We start from the raw sequence: 19,730 nt of genomic DNA on the forward strand, positions 1-19,730 counted from the left end.
TGAAAAGGGGCAAGACCACTACTGATACTTGTCAAAGGCAATGTGGTGGTATAGGCATGTTTTACCACAGAATATGGGGCTGTCCTGCATTGTGGGACTATCAGGAGGGGGTGGTAGCATACATGTGTGAAGTGACAGGGGTCTCATGACCACAGCCGCAAAGTGGTGTCTTCTTAAAATATGGAGTGAAACAGACATGACCCGAATGTAGCAAATCTGGTGGACATTGGGCTTAATGATTGCCAAATGCAATATTGCACATTTATGGGGGGCAGACCAGGCTCCACATGTGGGTGATTGATGGAGAGACATGGATTGGTGCATGTTGGCTGAGAAGGTGGTCTACCAGAGGAGAGGTTGCCCCTGAAAATGGTAAACAATCGGGGGGGCCCTAAAATGCATACAGAGGTAACATGTGCAGCGACTCTGTCTCCTCGGACAGGACTGAAATGCCGAGGGCCACATCCAACTCTTTCCAATCCAGTAGCTAAATGATTGCGTGGGGAATATTGTGTAATTGCCGTCAAATGTCTTGCAAATGTGGTATCAACCCATTAGACTATAATGATTATATGCTGAAACACTGAATGCCTGTCTCAAGCTGTACCTTTAATAAAAAGTGTTATAAAAAAAAGAATGTGAGGGTCACTAGTAGCTAAAAATTTAAGGTGTAAGACTCTCAGTCTGAAGGATAGGTGCTTGAATTCTGGAGTCTTCGTCACTATGTATCTGTATTATTAGACAGACTTTTAAGGTTCAATGAAACAAGTACAAGGTCATTTGTTTCTGTGATCCAAAGATTGTATTGAGAGGGTATCTTGCCAGGACAAGCTAGTAGGATTCTTGCATTCACTTTACTAGGCTATAGAACTCATAGAGCAATCCAAGGACAATCCAAGGAGTCTAAAGAGTCAGTTGGCTACCATGTGTAATTGAGATAAGTGAGTTTTTTATTCTGCTGATAATGCCAATGTGGATATTTTGCTGAGAAGACAGAAATCCTTGTTGCTTCAGATTGATTACAAATTGTGTCAACTTGCAAGCTCAGAGACTGGCTCAGCAGATCAAGGTTACTCTTTTCAGTAACTATTTTACAAAGAAAATGGGGATATATCAAGGCTTTGCCTTACTATACAAGGTACAGTATTTTCTGAAAGAGGTGCTTAGGAAACATGTTTGTAACAAAGTCAGTAAGTCTAGGGACTGTTTGATCAACCATTGCCACTTCAGTACCTTGTTACACCTTCACCCATATGGTGACCTGTTTCATCTATACCAATGACCCTCCTTCTTTCACAAAGTGAGAATGGCTGACATTTTCCCAACAAAAGAAGACAAGGAGAGCTTGTTCCCAAATTATTTGTTGGACCTGGCCCTCCTGTCATGGTCACCCACTATATTTGTGCCTTCTGTTGCTTAATCTATTTTTGTTCACATTAGGACTCTGTGCACTTTTTCCCCGTTAACAAGAGGTAAGGTGTTTGTGCTGTATCCCTAAAACACAGTATATACCTGATTGTTACATTTCATTTATATGTAGATCCTTAGTATACGGTAGTACATGTACCTCGGGCCTGCAATGTGCTCCTTGTGCAATCCACTGAAGTAACTTTTTAAAACATGCCTCGGGTCTGCACTGCAGATAATAGTGTTGTTTTGAACAGCCATTTTGATCTGGCACAACAAACCATTTTGTCAGGCCCGAACAATCTGTTTTAATATGTATGTCACCTCTTACATAGGCCCTAAAGGATCATAAGGCAGGGTTCATAGTATTTAAAAAGTAGGACATGTGTACTTAAGTTGTACACATCCTGGCCGGGAGAAACACCAAAAGTTGTTCTTCACTGTTGTAAGACCTATCTCTCCCGTTGACCAACACTGGGTCACCTTATTACATTTAAAGAGTGCTAACTTTAGATTTGGAGCAGATAGAAATCTGCTATTTACACTCAATGAATTGTAATTCAATACTGAAGTCCAATTCTAAGTTACAAATTTGAAATGCCACTCTTAATAAGTTGCCATTTTCTTGTCCCAACCAACTGTGTTTTCTACCAGTGTACTCACTCACATAACTGTGAATGGCTCTGCTGTTAAGGTTTATGTAATGCTTCCAGACAGTGACACAAAGAGGGCTGAGATGTGGGCAGGGTGGGCCATCATGGCAAGATGATGGAGGGCTTCATCCAGTCCCACTTTACCCTTCCAAGGACTTTGCCGCCTGCACACAAAAACTAATATGGCCCCAGGCCTCCCCTGCCTTATGTCATCCCCAGACAGTTTGGAGCTTTGACAGGGGAAGGGGGAGACATTTCCAGAACCAGATGTAGGAGAAGGGTAGGAGGTCACAAGGCTGGTACAAAGACCCACAATGCCCACACAAAGGCTGCACCAAGTATAAATATTGAACCGCCTGAGCCATGTATCAGAGCACTCATGTGCCTGTGGAAGATTCAGAAATAGGGATGCCCTACTGCTTTAGCACTTCTCTGCATCTTTGAAGTGCCTTGCTATCTGAGAAGAATATTTGGACCTGTTTGTCTTCATCACAGGATACTCAGAGTGACTCCATGGGTCAGCTGGCTAATGTCTTGTGTGAGCTACAGGGACACAAGCTTCTAGAGGCCTCCCTGCAACTGCCCAGCTGACCTGCTGAAACTGGACATGCTTTGACTTGCAGTTTGACCTGCCTGAGCCCTGCTGATGGCCTCTGCTGGAGTGAGTCTTGATCCTAAAGAGGCACTCCCAGGTCCTGGACCCTTGGCTGGCATCAGTGAGAGCTCCTGCTAAAGAAAACGTGACAATCCTTACGTTTGGGCCTCTTGTGACCCTGAACGGGCTGATTCATGCCAAGACTTTGCCGTCTGCAATGAAAAACAACATGAAGCTCCAGCAGAACCTGTAATTCATGCCAACAATGACTACAGTGACCGGCAACAAGAGGCTTGCACTTTGTGCTGCAGCATCGACAGTTCGCAACCACTGCCAATGCAAAACTATTCCAATTACCATCCAAAACACCGACTAGCTCTTCGAGCTGCAGTGACAACCGGCCACAACACTCAGCCTCCTCCTTGTGGCCTCCGCCGATGTAAAATGATCAAAATATCTCTTTGCACCAGACTTAGATGTTACCTTTTCGGCAAGAATAAACTGGTCTCTGTATTTGGCCTCGACTCCATCAGGGTCAGCCTGAACTTGTGACTTTTCCCCGGTCTAGTGAGACCAGATAACTACAAGTGGCACTTTGTGCTTTTAGGTGCCATGCTTACCTGAAACATTTAAAATTGCATATCTCCTACAGATTAGATGTTTGCCCTTTTGATGTCAAGCAATTTACTAAATTTAACTCTATTCTTCTAAATTGGTGCTAGATTTTTCTTGTGTTTTCATTTTATTGTTGTCTGAGTGTTGCATAAATACTTTGCACATTGCCTCTAAGTTAGGCCTGGCTGATTTTGTGCCTCTATACCAGGGAAGTTAGCACAGGACAGTTTATTGAAGTTTTGTAGTTCACCTTGACAAAGATTGTGGCTGTTGCCCTCAACCATCACCCCAATTTCTCACATTGGTGGGATTCAGTTCTTGTGTTTGTGCAGTGGCATACAGTGATTTATGTAACATCAATATCCCATATAAATCATTTGATTACAATTTGAGTTTTTAAAAAACAATTCCTTGATTGGATCATTTTGATTTTATTTTTGATTTATTCTCATACTACCTGACTGTGCCTGTAACCATGTAAAAATAGAACAGGAGCTCATCAGTCTAGAAGGCTGCACGGTGGTGAGCTTAAGGAGTTATGTAAGTAAAGGGTGCTTCCAGCGAAGAGTAGCACAGGAAAGCTGGAGCACCAGAAGGCTCTGAGTGTCTGGTTGGATGCTCATCAGTTGCTGGCAACAACAGAGGACCAGGATAGGGAGGTAGGTATGGAGGAGCATAGGAGGACGAGGGCACAGGTTCTGAGCTGCAACATCCAGAGGAGGAGGACAGCTCAAACTAGGTATGGAGCCCATTGTGAGGCAGAAAGCAGTGTCTTCAATCAATTAGTCAATCAGTCATAGCATTTGTAAAGTGCAGCACTATCCCTCCTAGGCTATCTGGGCACTGAGGGTGTTGTGTCTCCGGCAAAAAGTCATGTCTTGGGTCTCCTTCTGAAGTCTGCAAGGGAGGGAGCTGTTTGGAGGTGGAGTGGCAGACTATTTCTGGACTTGGCTACTGTGTGGGAGAAAGAGCACCCTCCGCTGCAGCTACGATAAATGCAGGGTGTATGTGGGAGGTTTAGCGAGGTAGAGCATAGTTCTCTTGCTGGGACATAGAAGCTCAGTTGATGGTTAATGTAGGACGGCCGTAGGTTGTGGAGAGCCTTGTATGGGAGTATGAGTATTTTGAATTGGCATCTCTTCTGGACGGGAAGCCAATGGAGGTTCCTCAGGTGTGGGGTGATGCATGAGTGCTTCTGGAGGTTGAGAATGAGACTGGCTGCAGTGTTCTGTAGAGTCTGGAGGCTTCTAAGTAGCTCAGAGGACACTCCCCCATAGACAGCGTTGCCATAGTCAAGGCGGTTGGTGACCAGGCTGTGCATGACTTTCTGAACAATACCAAGTGAGGCACCTATACGTAAGCGAATTGTAAGTTACACAAATATTTGGTTGGTCATAATAAAATGCAATTCGAAAATCTTTTTAAGATAGTAGGTCATCAATATCAATTACAGATGTAATAGTAACATTGTTCAGTGATCTGTTAATAGTTACAAATAATTGTGAACATTGTTCAAAATATAGCATATTATTTAATCCTATATCCCATAATCCTTAATATGGATCCTAAAGTTTATGTGATAATTTCATTCAACCAAAAAAACAAAAACAAAAAAAATAATCAAATATTTCGTCTATTCAAAACTATAGGAGGCTGGCCTGGCTTGTAGTGGGTACCAGAGGTACTTACACCTTGTGCCAGGTCCAGTTATCCCTTATTAGTGTAGAAGAGGTGTTTCTAGCAGCTTAGGCTGATAGAAGGTAGCTATGGCAAAGCAGCTTAGGCTGAACTAGGAGACATGTAAAACTCCTACTATACCACTGGTGTCATATGCACAATATCATAGGAAAACACAATACACAGAAGTACTAAAAATAAAGGTACTTTATTTTTATGACAATATGCCAAAAGTATCTCAGTGAGTACCCTCAGTATGAGGATAAGATATATACACAAGATATATGTACACAAACCAAAATTATGCAAGTAATAGCAAAAAGAAGTAATGCAAGCAATGTAAAGTTACAGTAGATTGCAATAGGAGCACATAGGTATAGGGGTAACACAAACCATATACTCCAAAAGTGGAATGCGAACCACGAATGGACCCCAAACTTATGTGAGCTTGTAGAGGGTCGCTGGGACTGTAAGAAAACAGTGAGGGTTAGAAAAATAGCCCACCCCAAGACCCTGAAAGGTAGGTGTAAAGTGCACCTACTACCCCCAGAGAGCACAGAAGTCGTGATAGGGGGATTCTGCAGGAAGAACAAACACCAGCAATGCAACAACAGTGGATTTACGGACCTGAGTACCTGTAAGACAAGAGGACCAAGTCCAACAGTCGCGACAGTGTCGAGAGTGGGCAGGAGCCCAGAAAATGGCAGCTGAGGGTGCAAGGAAGCTGCCACTGGTTGGAAGAAGCTTGGAGTTCTGCAAGAAAGAAAAGGACTAGGTACTTCCCCTTTGGAGGATGGATGGCCCACATCGTGAAGAAGCTTGCAGAGGTGTTCCCATGCAGAAAGACCGCAAACAAGCCTTGCTAGCTGCAAGGGTCACAGTTAGGGTTTTTGGGTGCTGCTGTGGCCCAGGAGGGACCAGGGTGTTGCCACTTGGATGAGGAGACAGAGGGGGTGCCCAGCAACGTAGGGAGCCCTCACAGAAGCAGACAGCACCTGCAGAAGTACCTGAACAGGCACTTAGAAGAAAAGTGAACCAGAGTCCACCTGAAGTCACAAAAGGGAGGCCCACGACGCCGGAGGACAACTCAGAAGGTTGTGCACTGCAGGTTAGAGTGTCGGGGACCCAGGCTGGGCTGTGCATGAAGGAAATCCTGGAAGAGTGCACAGGAGCCGGAGCAGCTACAAATCACATGGTACCCAGCAATGCAGTCTAGCGTGGGGAGGCAAGGACTTACCTCCACCAAACTTGGACTGAAGAGTCACTGGACTGTGGGGATCACTTGGACAGAGTTGCTGAGTTCCAGGGACCACGCTCGTCGTGCTGAGAGGGGACCCAGAGGACCGGTGATGCAGGCTTTTGTTGCCTGCGGTTGCAGGGGGAAGATTCCGTCGACCCACTGGAGATTTCTTCAGAGCTCCTGGTGCAGAGAGGAGGCAGGCTACCCCCAGAGCATGCACCACCTGGAAACAGTCGAGAAAGCCGGCAGGATGAAGCGATACAAGGTTGCTAGTAGTCGTCTTGCTACTTTGTTGCAGTTTTGCAGGCGTCCTGAGCAGTCAGCGGTCGATCCTTTGGCAGAAGGTGAAGAGGGAGATGCAGAGGAACTCTGATGAGCTCTTGCGTTCGTTATCTGGTGAGATCCCCAAAGCAGAGACCCTAAATAGCCAGAAAAGGAGGTTTGGCTACCTAGGAAGGAGGATTGGCTACCAAGAGAGGTAAGAGCCTATCAGAAGGAGCCTCTAACGTCACCTGCTGGCACTGGCCACTCAGAGCAGTCCAGTGTGCCACAGACACCTCTGTTTCCAAGATGGCAGAGGTCTGGGACACACTGGAGGAGCTCTGGTCACCTCCCCTGGGAGGTGCAGGTCAGGGGAGTGGTCACTCCCCTTTCCTTTGTCCAGTTTCGTGCCCGAGCAGGGCTGGGGGATCCCTGAACTGGTGTAGACTGGCTTATGCAGAGATGGGCACCATCTGTGCCCATCAAAGCATTTCCAGAGGCTGGGGGGAGGCTACTCCTCCCCAGCCTTCACACCTATTTCCAAAGGGAGAGGGTGTTACACCCTCTCTCAGAGGAAATCCTTTGTTCTGGCTTCCTGGGCCAGGGCTGCCTGGACCCCAGGAGGGCAGAAACCTGTCTGAGGGGTTGGCAGCAGCAGCAGCTGCAGTGGAGACCCCGGAAAGGCAGTTTGGCAGTACCCGGGTTCTGTGCTAGAGACCCGGGGGATCATGTAATTGTCCCCCCAATGCCAGAATGGAATTGAGGTGACAATTCCATGATCTTAGACATGTTACATGGCCATGTTCGGAGTTACCATTGTGACGCTGTACATAGGTAGTGACCTATGTACAGTGCACACGTGTAATGGTGTCCCCGCACTCACAAAGTCCGGGGAATTTGCCCTGAACGATGTGGGGGCACCTTGGCTAGTGCCAGGGTGCCCACACACTAAGTAACTTTGCACCCAACCTTGACGAGGTGAAGGTTAGACATATAGGTGACTTATAAGTTACTTAAGTGCAGTGGTAAATGGCTGTGAAATAACGTGGACGTTATATAACTCAGTCTGCACTGGCAGAACTGTGTAAGAATTGTCAGAGCTACTTATGGGTGGCAAAAGAAATGCTGCAGGCCATAGGGATATACTGGAACCCCAATACCCTGGGTACCTCAGTACCATATACTAGGGGATTACATGGGTGTACCAGTATACCAATGTGAATTGGTAAATTTAGTCACTAGCCTGTTAGTGACAAATTTAGAAAGCAGAGAGAGCATAAACACTGAGGTTATGGTTAGCAGAGCCTCAGTGTGACAGTTATGCATCACACAGGGAACACATACAGGGCACATACTTATGAGCACTGGGGCCCTGCCTGGCAGGGTCCCAGTGACACATAGACTAAAACAACATATATACAGTGAAATATGGGGGTAACATGCCAGGCAAGATGGTACTTTCCTACAGTGACCGCCATTGGTTCAAAACATATATCATTTGATTAGAAAAATATCACTTAGATAGTATGTTACCAGAAGAAGAAAAGTTAGTTCCTCAATATAAGGTGTGAAATGTATTTAGACAATCTCGTTTAACATAATATTCTATTTGTTCAGATGATTTTTTGTGATCATTAGTCCAAAACATAGATCATTAAAATTGAAAAAATTTCCATCAAACAGTGTGCTCTCAAAAGAGGAAAAATTTATAATTCTTTTTCAGTCCCCAATTTATATGATTTGTTGTCATATCATCAGTCTTCCATCCGTATTAGTAGGATGTTGGAGTCTCAAGCCAATAATTAGGGAAATGCCCAACCGCCCAACCGCTTAGAAAGAATAGCCAACACGTGTTACGTCCTAACATAGGACTTCTTCAGGGCTGATAAGAAATAATACTAATATTTTAATGAAAATAGATATTGAACCAACATTTCAAAAAGTGAAAACTATATCAATTAGTACATGATTAGGACATGCATAAAACATGCAAGTGAATTTGTTTTTAAAATACATTAAAAAACTACACTGATACAAAGAAAAGATCACACCAAAAGTTGTGTCTATCCATATATGTGAATCACAGGTATTAGGTTTGTATCCACCAAGTGGAAAATTATATGATACAATTCCATTAACTAACTTTTATACATATTGCCTTCTATGCCAGCCCGTATATATTAATCGTAATTAGCAGAAAGTACGAAAGTGAAATATAAAAGAGGAACAACATTGAATTAAACATAACCCTATCTTATTATCGACTCCTTCAAAATACAAAAACCGTCACCAAGTCCAATCCGTACAGTTACCCTATGTTAATCATATAAGAATCTTCATTATAACTCAAAGAGCACAGCCACTGAAGTGAAACAAACATATTTATCATATGCATGTTAATCAACAAAAGATCTTCATAGTACTATAGACAGCACAATCTCTATGAAGATTAGAAAATTTATCATGTCTAAAGTGTCACTTCTACATACATCAAGATGTAAAGCCGACCAAAAACATAAAAATATTCTCTTTTTTTTATGCCCCTAATACATCTTTTACCTAAACAATATTGTATCAAATGTACCACATCAATATTAATAGTTGTCCCACAACAATAATCCAATCCATTGTGCTAAAAACGCGTCCTCCATGTTAAATTAAACTGTCATGTCCGAACACCCAATAAAGAATATATTACATATTGTAAATTAGACAGTACTAATATAATTAGGATTGGGATGTTCATCCAATTGTGTGCATTCATTATACCAAACCCTCAAGTTATGTACATCCAGAAACGGATTATACACCAGATATATATATATATCCAAACAAATAACGGACCACAAAATGCTCAATCTTTATGAGTATCGTTCTGCATAACAATCAAACAACCACACTTCTTCGCGACATGTTGGTTTGTTGTTAATCAATTTTTCGGTATGCCACTTGAAACATTACATGCACCGATATGTAACCCTTCATTTATGGCATGAACTTCTTACCTGTATGAGATCACAGGGAGTAATATTCCACCGGGAACCAGTCCCTAGCGGCAACGTTGCAGCGGTTATCTGGCAAAGAATTTGTTTAGCCCACTCCCGTAAACTTTAAACTCCCATCTAACAAATCCGCCTGTACCGTTGGTTATTTGACGTAATTGTGGACGCCGTAAAAAACAGACTCCTGTGTGGTCGCCATCTTGAAATGTATAAACGTATCCATTTTGAGTCAGTATTAACACTTTTCAACAAATCTACCTCCAAACCTTATTGCAAAGATTGGTTTTGTATATTTTTTTTATCTTCTTGTTATTGACATTTTGTGAAACAGTACAAGCATACTTAATCAATCAGCATCAAAGACTACTCAATACAACTCCATTTCCTTTGTCGTTTGTCCTCAGCTGGAGTAAGTGTTACATTGTGCACTAAGAATACTCTACTCTAAGGGACGCTTATCATCATGCAAGGTTGTAAGCGTAGCCAGCACGTACCATAAGTGAAACAGTGTAAAAAATGACAGTAAACAAGTTAACATACAACAAACCATCCACCCCTGGTCATGTCAAGAGTATCTAAGAGAAGTCGGTGGTTGCGGGTCCCCCTCCCTGGGCCCACGGGGGTCCTCTCCAGGCTCCCCCGTCTCAGACTCCGGTTTCTAAATATGGAAGAGGTGCAAGGCCCTTAGTCTGGGGCTACAAGTCGTGAGGGGAAGCCCCCTGGAAAGGAACCGAACTAGGGGATCCCATTTGTAATCAAAACCTCTGCGCGTACCCTCCCCTTTATCAACCAGATGCTCCATGGCGAGGCTTTTCCATAACCGCACGAGCCACAAAGTTATAGGGGGTGGGTCCGCTTTTTTCCAGAAGGATGCTAGGGTTGTCTTCGCCGCCCCTAAAGCCAGCCACAGGATAGCCCGGTCCCCGTATGTTTGGTGCTGTAGTTCTTGGGCTCGAAGGCCCAAGAGGGCATGCTCCATCATGATCGGAATGGGATATCCCAGCATCTCTTTCAAATGAGAGAGAATTTCATTCCAATAGGGGCGAATCGTTGGGCAGTCCCACCATATGTGTTTAAAGTCTCCCAACATGCCACAGCCCCTCCAACATCTATCTGATACCTGGGGATAAAGTTTCTTCAGTTTCTCAGGATACAGGTACCAATTATAAAGTAGTTTGTAGTGAGCCTCCCTAGCTGCCATGGAGCGGTTGTGCTTGGGTATATCTTGATAAAGATAGCGGCATTGTTCCTCCTCCACTGAAGTACCCAAGATTTGCTCCCAAAAGGGGATGTGTCTAGGGGTCGGTGCTGTTTGTGCCGTAGTTAGTATAGAGTATAGCTTAGAAATACTGCCCTTTGTCGCTCCTCCCCTTTGCACAAATCTCTCCACTGGGAGAAGATCCCTTGTAGCTGCTTCCTTTATATGTGGCTGTGTGACCCAGTGCACTAACTGCGTATAATGGTAATGTTCGGATTGTGGGAGTTGGAAGTCCCTACAGCAATTATTGAAGGTCCTAAGTTGGTTTCCATGGTATAGATCTGCAATGCGTAAGCAGCCCCCTTCTCACCATCGATCAAAGGGTCCCGGAAGTTACCCTGGTGGGAATGCCTTGTTAAGGTGGATAAGGGTGTGTGGCGAGGGGAAGGAAGTAAGCCCATAGAGTTTAGTTACCTTGTCCCACACTTTTAGGGTAGTGGCGGTGGGTGTGCTAATGTATGCGTTTGGTGGTCGTGCCCCCTTGGGCTTCCATGGGATATCCCACAAGGTCTTGCCTGTCACCGCTCTGTCCATGTGCAGCCAAATCTTATCCGACTCTCGGAGGGACCACTCAGCTAAGACTCGCAGTTGTGCTGCTCTATAATATAGCAGGAGATCCGGGAGCGCCAACCCTCCCCTCTCTCTGGGGCGCGTCAGTACTCTGTCTGAAACCCTAGCTCTTGCACCCTGCCAAATGAATTTCGTGAAAAGCGTTCGAGTCTCCGCAAAGAAATCAGGCGGGATCGCAATGGGGAGGCTCTGAAAGAGGTATAGAAATCGGGGGAGCACTGTCATTTTAATACTATTGATACGCCCTAGCCAGGATATCCATAACGGGGACCACCTCCTGAAGTCCTCTCGTAGAGACCTAATCAAAGGGGGGTAGTAGGTAATATCTTTCTTGGCCAAAGCAAATGGGGTCAGGGAGGCTATCTGGGTCATCACACCTGCGGGCAGTTTCAGATTGAGGAGATAGGATTTCCCTGTGTTTACCTTGAACCCCGCAACTTGTTCAAAATGAGTCAGTGCTTCTTGTATGGCTAAAGGGATGCGCTGGGATCAGTGACAAACAATAAAATGTTGTCTGCAAATAGGGAAATTTTATGTGAGTCTGCGCCAAATGTAATGCCTGGGAACTCCGGGCACCCCCTCACCCGCACCGCCAATTGTTCGGCACTGAGCGCAAAGAGCAGAGGTGAAAGGGGGCATCCCTGCCTCGTGCCTCGTGTCTCGAGATAGATCAAAAAATTCAGAAGTTACCCCATTGACCGATACGCGAGATCTAGGGCAGGCATAGTTGCTCATCACCATGGATATAAATTGTTCCCCAAATCCAAACCGTCTCATGGTTGCTACTAGAAAAGACCACTCAACCCGGTCAAACGCCTTCTCGGCGTCTAAAGCCAATAGGAGTGCCGGGACCTTTTTCTTGTGTACCTTTTCCATTAAGTGTATGACACGCCTTAAGTTGTCATGAGTCTGGCGACCTTTAATAAAGCCAGACTGGTCTGGATGTATCAGCTCTGGCATCACATCCTCCAGCCTCTGCGCCAGGATTTTAGAGTATAATTTGGCATCCAGGTTCAACAGGGCAATGGGCCTGAATGAGGCACAGAGTTGAGGGTCTTTTCCGGCCTTGGGTATGAGAGTTATCAGGGCCTCCCCCATGGATGTGGACACCGTGCTTTCCCCCGTATATAATTAAACAGTATCACGAGTTGACCCACTAGTTCCGCCCCGAAGGTCTTATAAAAAAGGGCTGTAAAACCGCCAGGACCCGGAGTCTTATGCAGGGGAAGGGCGTCAATGGCCGCCTGTACTTCCTCCGCTGTAAAGGGTGCCTCTAGTATGTCATTCGTCTCCTGAGAGACCTGCGGTAGGTGGACTGAGCGCAAATAAGACTCTTGGGCGTGGGTTGGTGGGTGATCTGATTGATAAAGACGCTCATAGAATCGTCTAAATGCCCTCGCATTTCCCTCTTCAGTGAAGTGTTCCCCCTGCTCGTCTTTGACCTGCTCAATCAACTTGCAGGCCTGTTGGACTCGCAGATGTCTTGCTAAGGGGGTGCCTATCTTATTGCCCTTGTCGTAATGGGCTTTCCGTAATCTCAACAGGGTCATCTCTGCCCTATTTGTATATTTAGCCTGTAGCTTACCTTTGAGGGTCGCCACCTTCCTTTGAGCTTGCCAAGACGGGGATGATTTATGTTCGCGTTCAGCCACCTTAAGTTCCCTTTCCAAAAGGAGTTGGTCCTTAATCTTTAATCTGTGCACGGCAGCGGCAAGCGCGATGCGTTTACCTCTTATAACCGCTTTAAAGGCATCCCAGATGATATGAGGGTTAGTATCACCCGTCCCATTATGTTGGAAATATTCCCTAATCGCTAGTCGCAAGTCCTTGCGGGATGTTGCGTCCCGGGTAATCACCCCTGGAAAGTACCAGCACTTGGATGGTTTGCGTGCTAGTGACCAATATAAACCTACCACCACCGGAGCATGGTCTGATATGACAATTGGATTAATAGCTACAGTCGTAAGGATCTGTCTTAGTGGTTTGCTCAAAAATACATAGTCAATCCGTGAATATGAGCGGTGAGTATGTGAGAAGAAGGTGTAATCCCTCTCCAGGGGCCTCAGGGCCCGCCAGGAGTCAAACAACCCCAAACAGCAAAAGGTGGATTTCACTGATTTGGCAAAGGCACTTGTTTGTGATCTCTGTGGGTGCGTTGTGTCTAATGTTGAGTCCCATACCAGGTTAAAGTCTCCCATCAGGACAACTTCTCCCTCCGCAAAGCCCTCTAGCTCGCTCAAGAACTGTAACAGAAATTGGGTTTGACCACTGTTAGAAGCATAGACAGTAGCTATCGTACAAAGTTTCCCGTCCAGGCTGCCCTTCAACATCGGGAATCGTCCATCCTTATCTTTCTTGGACCCTGTTTCCTTAAAGTGGACTGATCTTCTAAATAGTAACGCCACCCCACAGTGTTTTGTGGGAGCAGAGGCTAGGGCAATTTGAGAATAGTGTTTGTGATGAAGACGGTGTCCCTCCCCCCTCTTCAAATGTGTTTCTTGTAGGGTCACTATATCATACTGATGATCCTCAAGGTATTTTTTCAATTGAGACCGTTTATTGGGGGAGTTTAGGCCCTTCACATTCCATGAAAGTAGTTCCAGCATTATCTCTATGAAACATCAATGTTCTCGCCGCCCAGGCCCCCAGTAGTATCTCCAGTATCCCTCATCGTGTTTCCCACCCTCCTCCTCTAGGAATACTCAATCAGCTGTGACGCTTTCCCCTGACTCTTTGCACAGTGACACGGATGGCAAACATTAAACAACTTGAAAAAACATTTCCTAAAAAAAATACAAACATGATCTTGGCAGTACACAACCGCCAAGTGTCTTACAAACTTCATGTCGTGGACAGGATTCAGTTCTGTCTCATCTCTCCCCCCAGGCCCGAACATGACAACAGGCAGCGCAAAGGCGGAGGCCCCCGGACCCCCGGTGACCAACAAAGATAGAGTATGCTCAAGTAGTGAGCGACACCGGGACCCGGAGCGTGCAGACCAGCTCCACCCCCTCCCATCGAGAGGGGGGCAACCTCCCCCGTCCCTACAGTACTTCTGGAGCCCCCCACCGGGGTCGCCCCCCCGCTCGAGTCAGAGAAATGATGAGACTCTCCTCGGTACCAGATTGCCGCATGGCTTCATTTTCTAGGGGTCTTTCTACCTCTCCTCTGTTGTTTCCATTGGTCCGCCAAAGCGGGAGGGGCCTCTCCTCCTTGCCCCCCTCCCACCTCGAGGTCGGTGGCACCCCTCTCTCCTCTAGTCTCTAGACCCAATACGGCAGCCGCCGCCTCCACCGTCGAGAAATGGCACACTTTATTATGGAGTTCAAACGCTACGCCAAAGGGGAAGGTCCATCGATATTTTATATTCTTCTCTGTCAGTGCCCCGTCACTGGTCGGAACTGTTGTTGTCGAGCTAGAGTTGCTGGCATTATATCCTGGAAGAGTGAGCATTGCGCACCCTGGAAGGAGACGAGGTCCTGTTGTCTCGCCCTTAGAAGTATCCGTTCCTTCACTTTAAATGAGTTTAATTTAGCCAGAACGTCTCTCGCTCTCCTCCAGTCGCCCGAGACTTTGTTGCCCACACGGTGCACTTGTTCCACTTGTACCTCCGCTTGATCCTCTCCCAGAAGTGAGGAAAACAGCCCCACTACAAAGTTCCTCTAGGTCAGGCCCCTCTGCTCCCTCCTCCAGGCCCCTCACCCGTATGTTATCTCGGCGTGCGCGGTTTTCCAAGTCTTCACACTTCATTGTGGTGAGGCGTAATTACACTTTAACATTTGCGAGCTCAGTCTCCACCGGGGCCACTTTCTGTTGTAAGTTCTGTTTGTGTGTTTCCAAGTCCAAAGTACGGGCCCCTACTGAATATACATCTGTTTGGAGAGCGGCTAGCTTCCCATTGACATCCATCTGGAAGGCCTCTAGTGTCGCTCTGATATCTGTTGTGAGCTCTTCACGCAATTTGGTTTTAAAGGTACGAAGAGAGGACAGGAGGTCCTCCTTTGTAAGCGCCATCTCCTCTCCCTGTGTCTGGTCAGCACTCTCCACTCTAGCCGGCGTGAAATAGCTGGAGACCCGATTGGCCTAGATTTTACGTCGTAGCATATGAAACTGTTAAGGGCCAAGCCCCGGTGCTAACTTGGGGGCTCACCCTATTCTCAGCTCTACACTCCTTCACTGCAGGGGCCCCCTCCGGGTCCTCGCCCTTCCGTCGCACCACACTTCTTAGGGGGGAGGTAGGGATGTCTCCCCCTCCTCTGTCTCAAAGCTATATCCTCTCCCCTCAATGGGTTCTCTCCCCCCTTTGTGGGTTCGCCCCCAGTGACAGTGACCTGCCGGTCGGGGCCCACACTCACCTCTGCAATCTCTACTTTTTCTGAACCTCCTGTAGAGGAGGCTCTACCACTCTGTGCCTCTCAAAATGGCCTCCAACAGTCCTCCTCTGACCCCAAAAATGCACAGCTTCGCCATCCCAGCTCAGGGGTATATTTCTTGTGTTAGTTGCCTTCACCCATCCGTGGGGGAACCGTCTTGTTGCTGCTCTATAACTTCTAGCGGGTGGGGGCCCCCGTGTGCTCCAGCCGGGCAACGCAAATTGGGCCTCCACCGATCGCGCCATTCAGCCTGGAGAAGGGAGGGCCTTCCCCGCTCTCACCTTGCCATTTCTGCGGCCGGATGTGGTCCTCTCAGCACGGCCGGCCGCTGCTCTCCCCGTCCCCGGGGCCTGCGCCGTCACTCCTCCATCTTGGGGCGACGGACCCTCTCCAGCTCCAGCCAGCTCCCGCTCGTCCAGCGCGGGGCCGCAAGGCTGCGCATCACCACAGGACCTGCAGTCGAGCGCGAAGCCCCGCCGGGCGTCGCACCCCTCTCCACCGGCAATCCAGCCGGGTTCTGCCTCTCCCGGGGTCTCGCGGCCGGTTCCCGAGTCGGGGGAGGCCCGCCAATGCCTCCCCACCGCAACACTGCATCGGGCCTAGGGGAAATCAGACGGAGCCGACAGAGCTCACGTCCGATTGGCCATGTTGGTTGGCCCCACCTCCTGTTTTGTATATTTTAACAACTTGCCGTGAAGACAAAATAAATAAAATATGATGTTAGAAAAAATATTTGTTTGATTATGTGAACATAGAAATATATATAGCCATGTTGTTCTCATTGTAACTTCTAAATAAATATATGAACTGAGTCTTATAGGTCAGAATCAAAAAGAAATTCATGCTCTTATCCAGTACCATTTTCAAAAGTCTATCCTATCCGCTCCCATCATGTATAATTGGTACAAGATGAGGACGTGGTATAAGAACAATGTCTTGATGTCTGCTATCTTACGAAGTATTTATATAGCCATGTATACAACACAAACTAGTACCTTTTATGTTTGCCAAATATGTGGTATGTTAATATAATCCTATTTTAATATTATTATAACGTCAGAATTTTATAGAGAACATGGACGATTACCTTATACGAAGCAATCCTAATTGTATCTAGTTAGTAAAGTATGGTTGTTCTGTATGCCGCCAATAATCGTTCTTTACCGAAATGTCTATAGGTAACGAATGTACCATAATCAGAATAAGTGTGTGTTGTCGTTAGTAATTAGTAAAGTGTGGACTGTTAGTATGTTAGAATCCATTAGTTAAATATTCGTATCCACAAGCATCTAATAGTGTGTATGCCGTAATTTTGATAAATGTGTCACTACCATAAGTAGCTAATTAGTCAGAGGAGAAGGCCACAAGACCCATGTGTAACAGAAGTACAATACATAACAAATCTCCCATCTGATTCTGTGTATATTGTAGCATAATATATTAGTTACATTGAACATTCGTCCTTCCTTAAAATTGACAATTCTTTGACAAGGTGTGGCTTCCTATAGCATACATACTCCTTGATACATATTTTATACCAAAAATCAACTGCTATAGCCGAGTTTACAGGAAATGGTATAACTCATTATCCATATTCATGCCTAGCTCTACTGCTTTTAATCTAATCATCCACTTAGCCTCATTTTTTCTTAATTCTAACGTGCGATTCCAGCCTCTGGGTTTACTATTGGTCTGTGCAATACCCATATATTTGATTAATGGAATCTCTGCTGCCCTGTGTTTATCACTGACATGGCGTACTACAGGAGATAGTGGATCATTACTTCTGAGTGACCGCATGTGCTCCTGTATTCTCTCTTTAAGAGGACGGATTGTGCTGCATACGTATATTTCACCACATTCACATAGCAAGATATACGTCACATATTTTGTGTTACAATTGATAAAAGTGTTGATTTTATAAGTATTGCTGCCATTGAAGCTGAAGCTAAGTGTCTTGTGTAGTGCTATACTGCACATATTACAACAGCCACATTTGTAGAAACCACAGGGTTCTGTAGGTAACCATGTAGTGATATTGTCCCTCACTGGAGGTAATTAGCTATTACAAACAATATTTCTTATTGTATTTCCCCTTCTGTGAATCATCTTTGGTTTATGGGGGATAATGTGAGAGAGAGTCTCGTCTGTACATAGAACATTTCAGTCTTTACATAGTATTTTGTAAATATCATTAATGTTTTGGCTAAAAGGTATGCAGAAACTGACAGAGTTGGACGATGTCTGACCTCTTTGATCTCTTGATTTGCGTAAAAGTGTTTCCCTTGATACTTTATTTATTCTCCGTCTGGCTACTCTTATTGTAACCTCTTTGTAAAAATCTGTGCTCCAGATTATTTAATTCCATTTCACATACATCTGTTTCACTGCAGTTTCTTTTTATTCTAGTCATTTCACCAAACGGTATGGCTGATATTTGTGAATTAGGATGAAAGCTGTCCGCGTGTAATAATGCATTGCATTGCTGTTGGTTTACAATAATTTCTTGTTTGGATTATGTTATCCTTGGCCATAAACTGTATGTCCAAAAAACATATTGAGCTTTTGCTCGATTCGTATGTCATTTGTATATTAAAGTCATTAGTATTGAGATAAGTATAAAACTCCTCTAATCGGAGTGTGGATCCTGTCCAAATTAGTAAAATATCATCAACACATCTCCCCCCAAAAAATATATGTTCTGTCAAATGTGGGGGACCTTTATTCCAAATGTGAAGTTGTTCAAAGTAACCCATGTATAGGTTTGCATTTGATGGTGAAAAACGGGATCCCATGGCTACTCCCTCAGCCTGGCGATGCCAAATATCCTCACATAAAAACACATTATTATCCAAAATAAACTCGATCATCTGGATCAGCATATCTGTATGTTGTAAATAAGATGCTGATTTATTTGAGAGGAAATGGCGGACTGCTTCCAATCCTTTGCTTTGGGGTATACATGTATAAAGTGAACATCAAGTGTTACTCATGTCATCTCCGGTGTCCATACTACATATACAATCTATGTAAGGACATCTCTAGTGTCCTGTAAAAATGATGGAAGATTTTTTGCAATTGGTTGTAAATAACTATCTATATAGTCCCAGAGCTTCTCAGTTGGAGAGCCAATCCCTGAAATGATTGGTCTTCCAGGGGGCAAGGTACAATTTTTTATGAATTTTTGGTAATACATAAATACACGGTGCTATCGGATGCATGTTCTGTATGTACTTATATTCTAGATCAGACACTGATCCAACCACATTTTTAGCATTGTATTCAGTTTATGTGTGATTAGATTCATTGGATTTTCATTTAACTTAGTATATGAAATTGGGTCTGTCAACTTTCTTTTGATTTCCTCATTGTAATCAGAGCTGTTCAAAATAACAATATATCTAGCCTTATCAGCCTCTTTAATAACTAACCCTTTATTTTCTCTTAGATCTCTAAGGGCTATCTCCTCCTTTTTTGTAATGTTGTGTTTTTTGTGTAATTTGCCCTCTCTAATTTTCTTTTCCAGTTTATATAAGTAATTTTTAACTAATCTACCAAAGGTATCAATGACATTGTATGCAGGTAAGGTAGGCATAAAAATGGACCTACGTTTTAATCCATTATCCAGTGAAAGGTCTTGCCTAATTCTTAAATCCTCTAATATACTTTGTGTATCCAAGTTTTTGCCGTCCGTATTCTCCAGAGAAAGCAGAATTTGGATATCCTCCACATCCTTGATCGTAAATTTACTCAGTGATGAATTCGGTGTCTTTTCCTGTTGTTTATCCTGTTTTTCAAAAAATATTTTTTTCAATTTGATTAATCTAAAAAATGTAAATAAGTCTATATTTACCTGAGTCATATAACAAAAGTTAGAAGGGCAAAAGCCCAGACCTCTTTTTAAAACATTTATTTGATCTTGTGTTAACATAGAGGCCCTCATTACAACCCTGGCAGTAAATGCCGCTTACCGCCGTGCCGACAGCCGCCAAGATACAGTGACCGCGGCGATAATCTGCCACGGGTATTATGACCCACACAGAGAACACCGCCACAATATAGACACCCACACAAGTCCG

This window comes from Pleurodeles waltl, chromosome 5 (assembly GCF_031143425.1).
Source record: "Pleurodeles waltl isolate 20211129_DDA chromosome 5, aPleWal1.hap1.20221129, whole genome shotgun sequence".
Lineage (NCBI taxonomy): Eukaryota > Metazoa > Chordata > Amphibia > Caudata > Salamandridae > Pleurodeles > Pleurodeles waltl.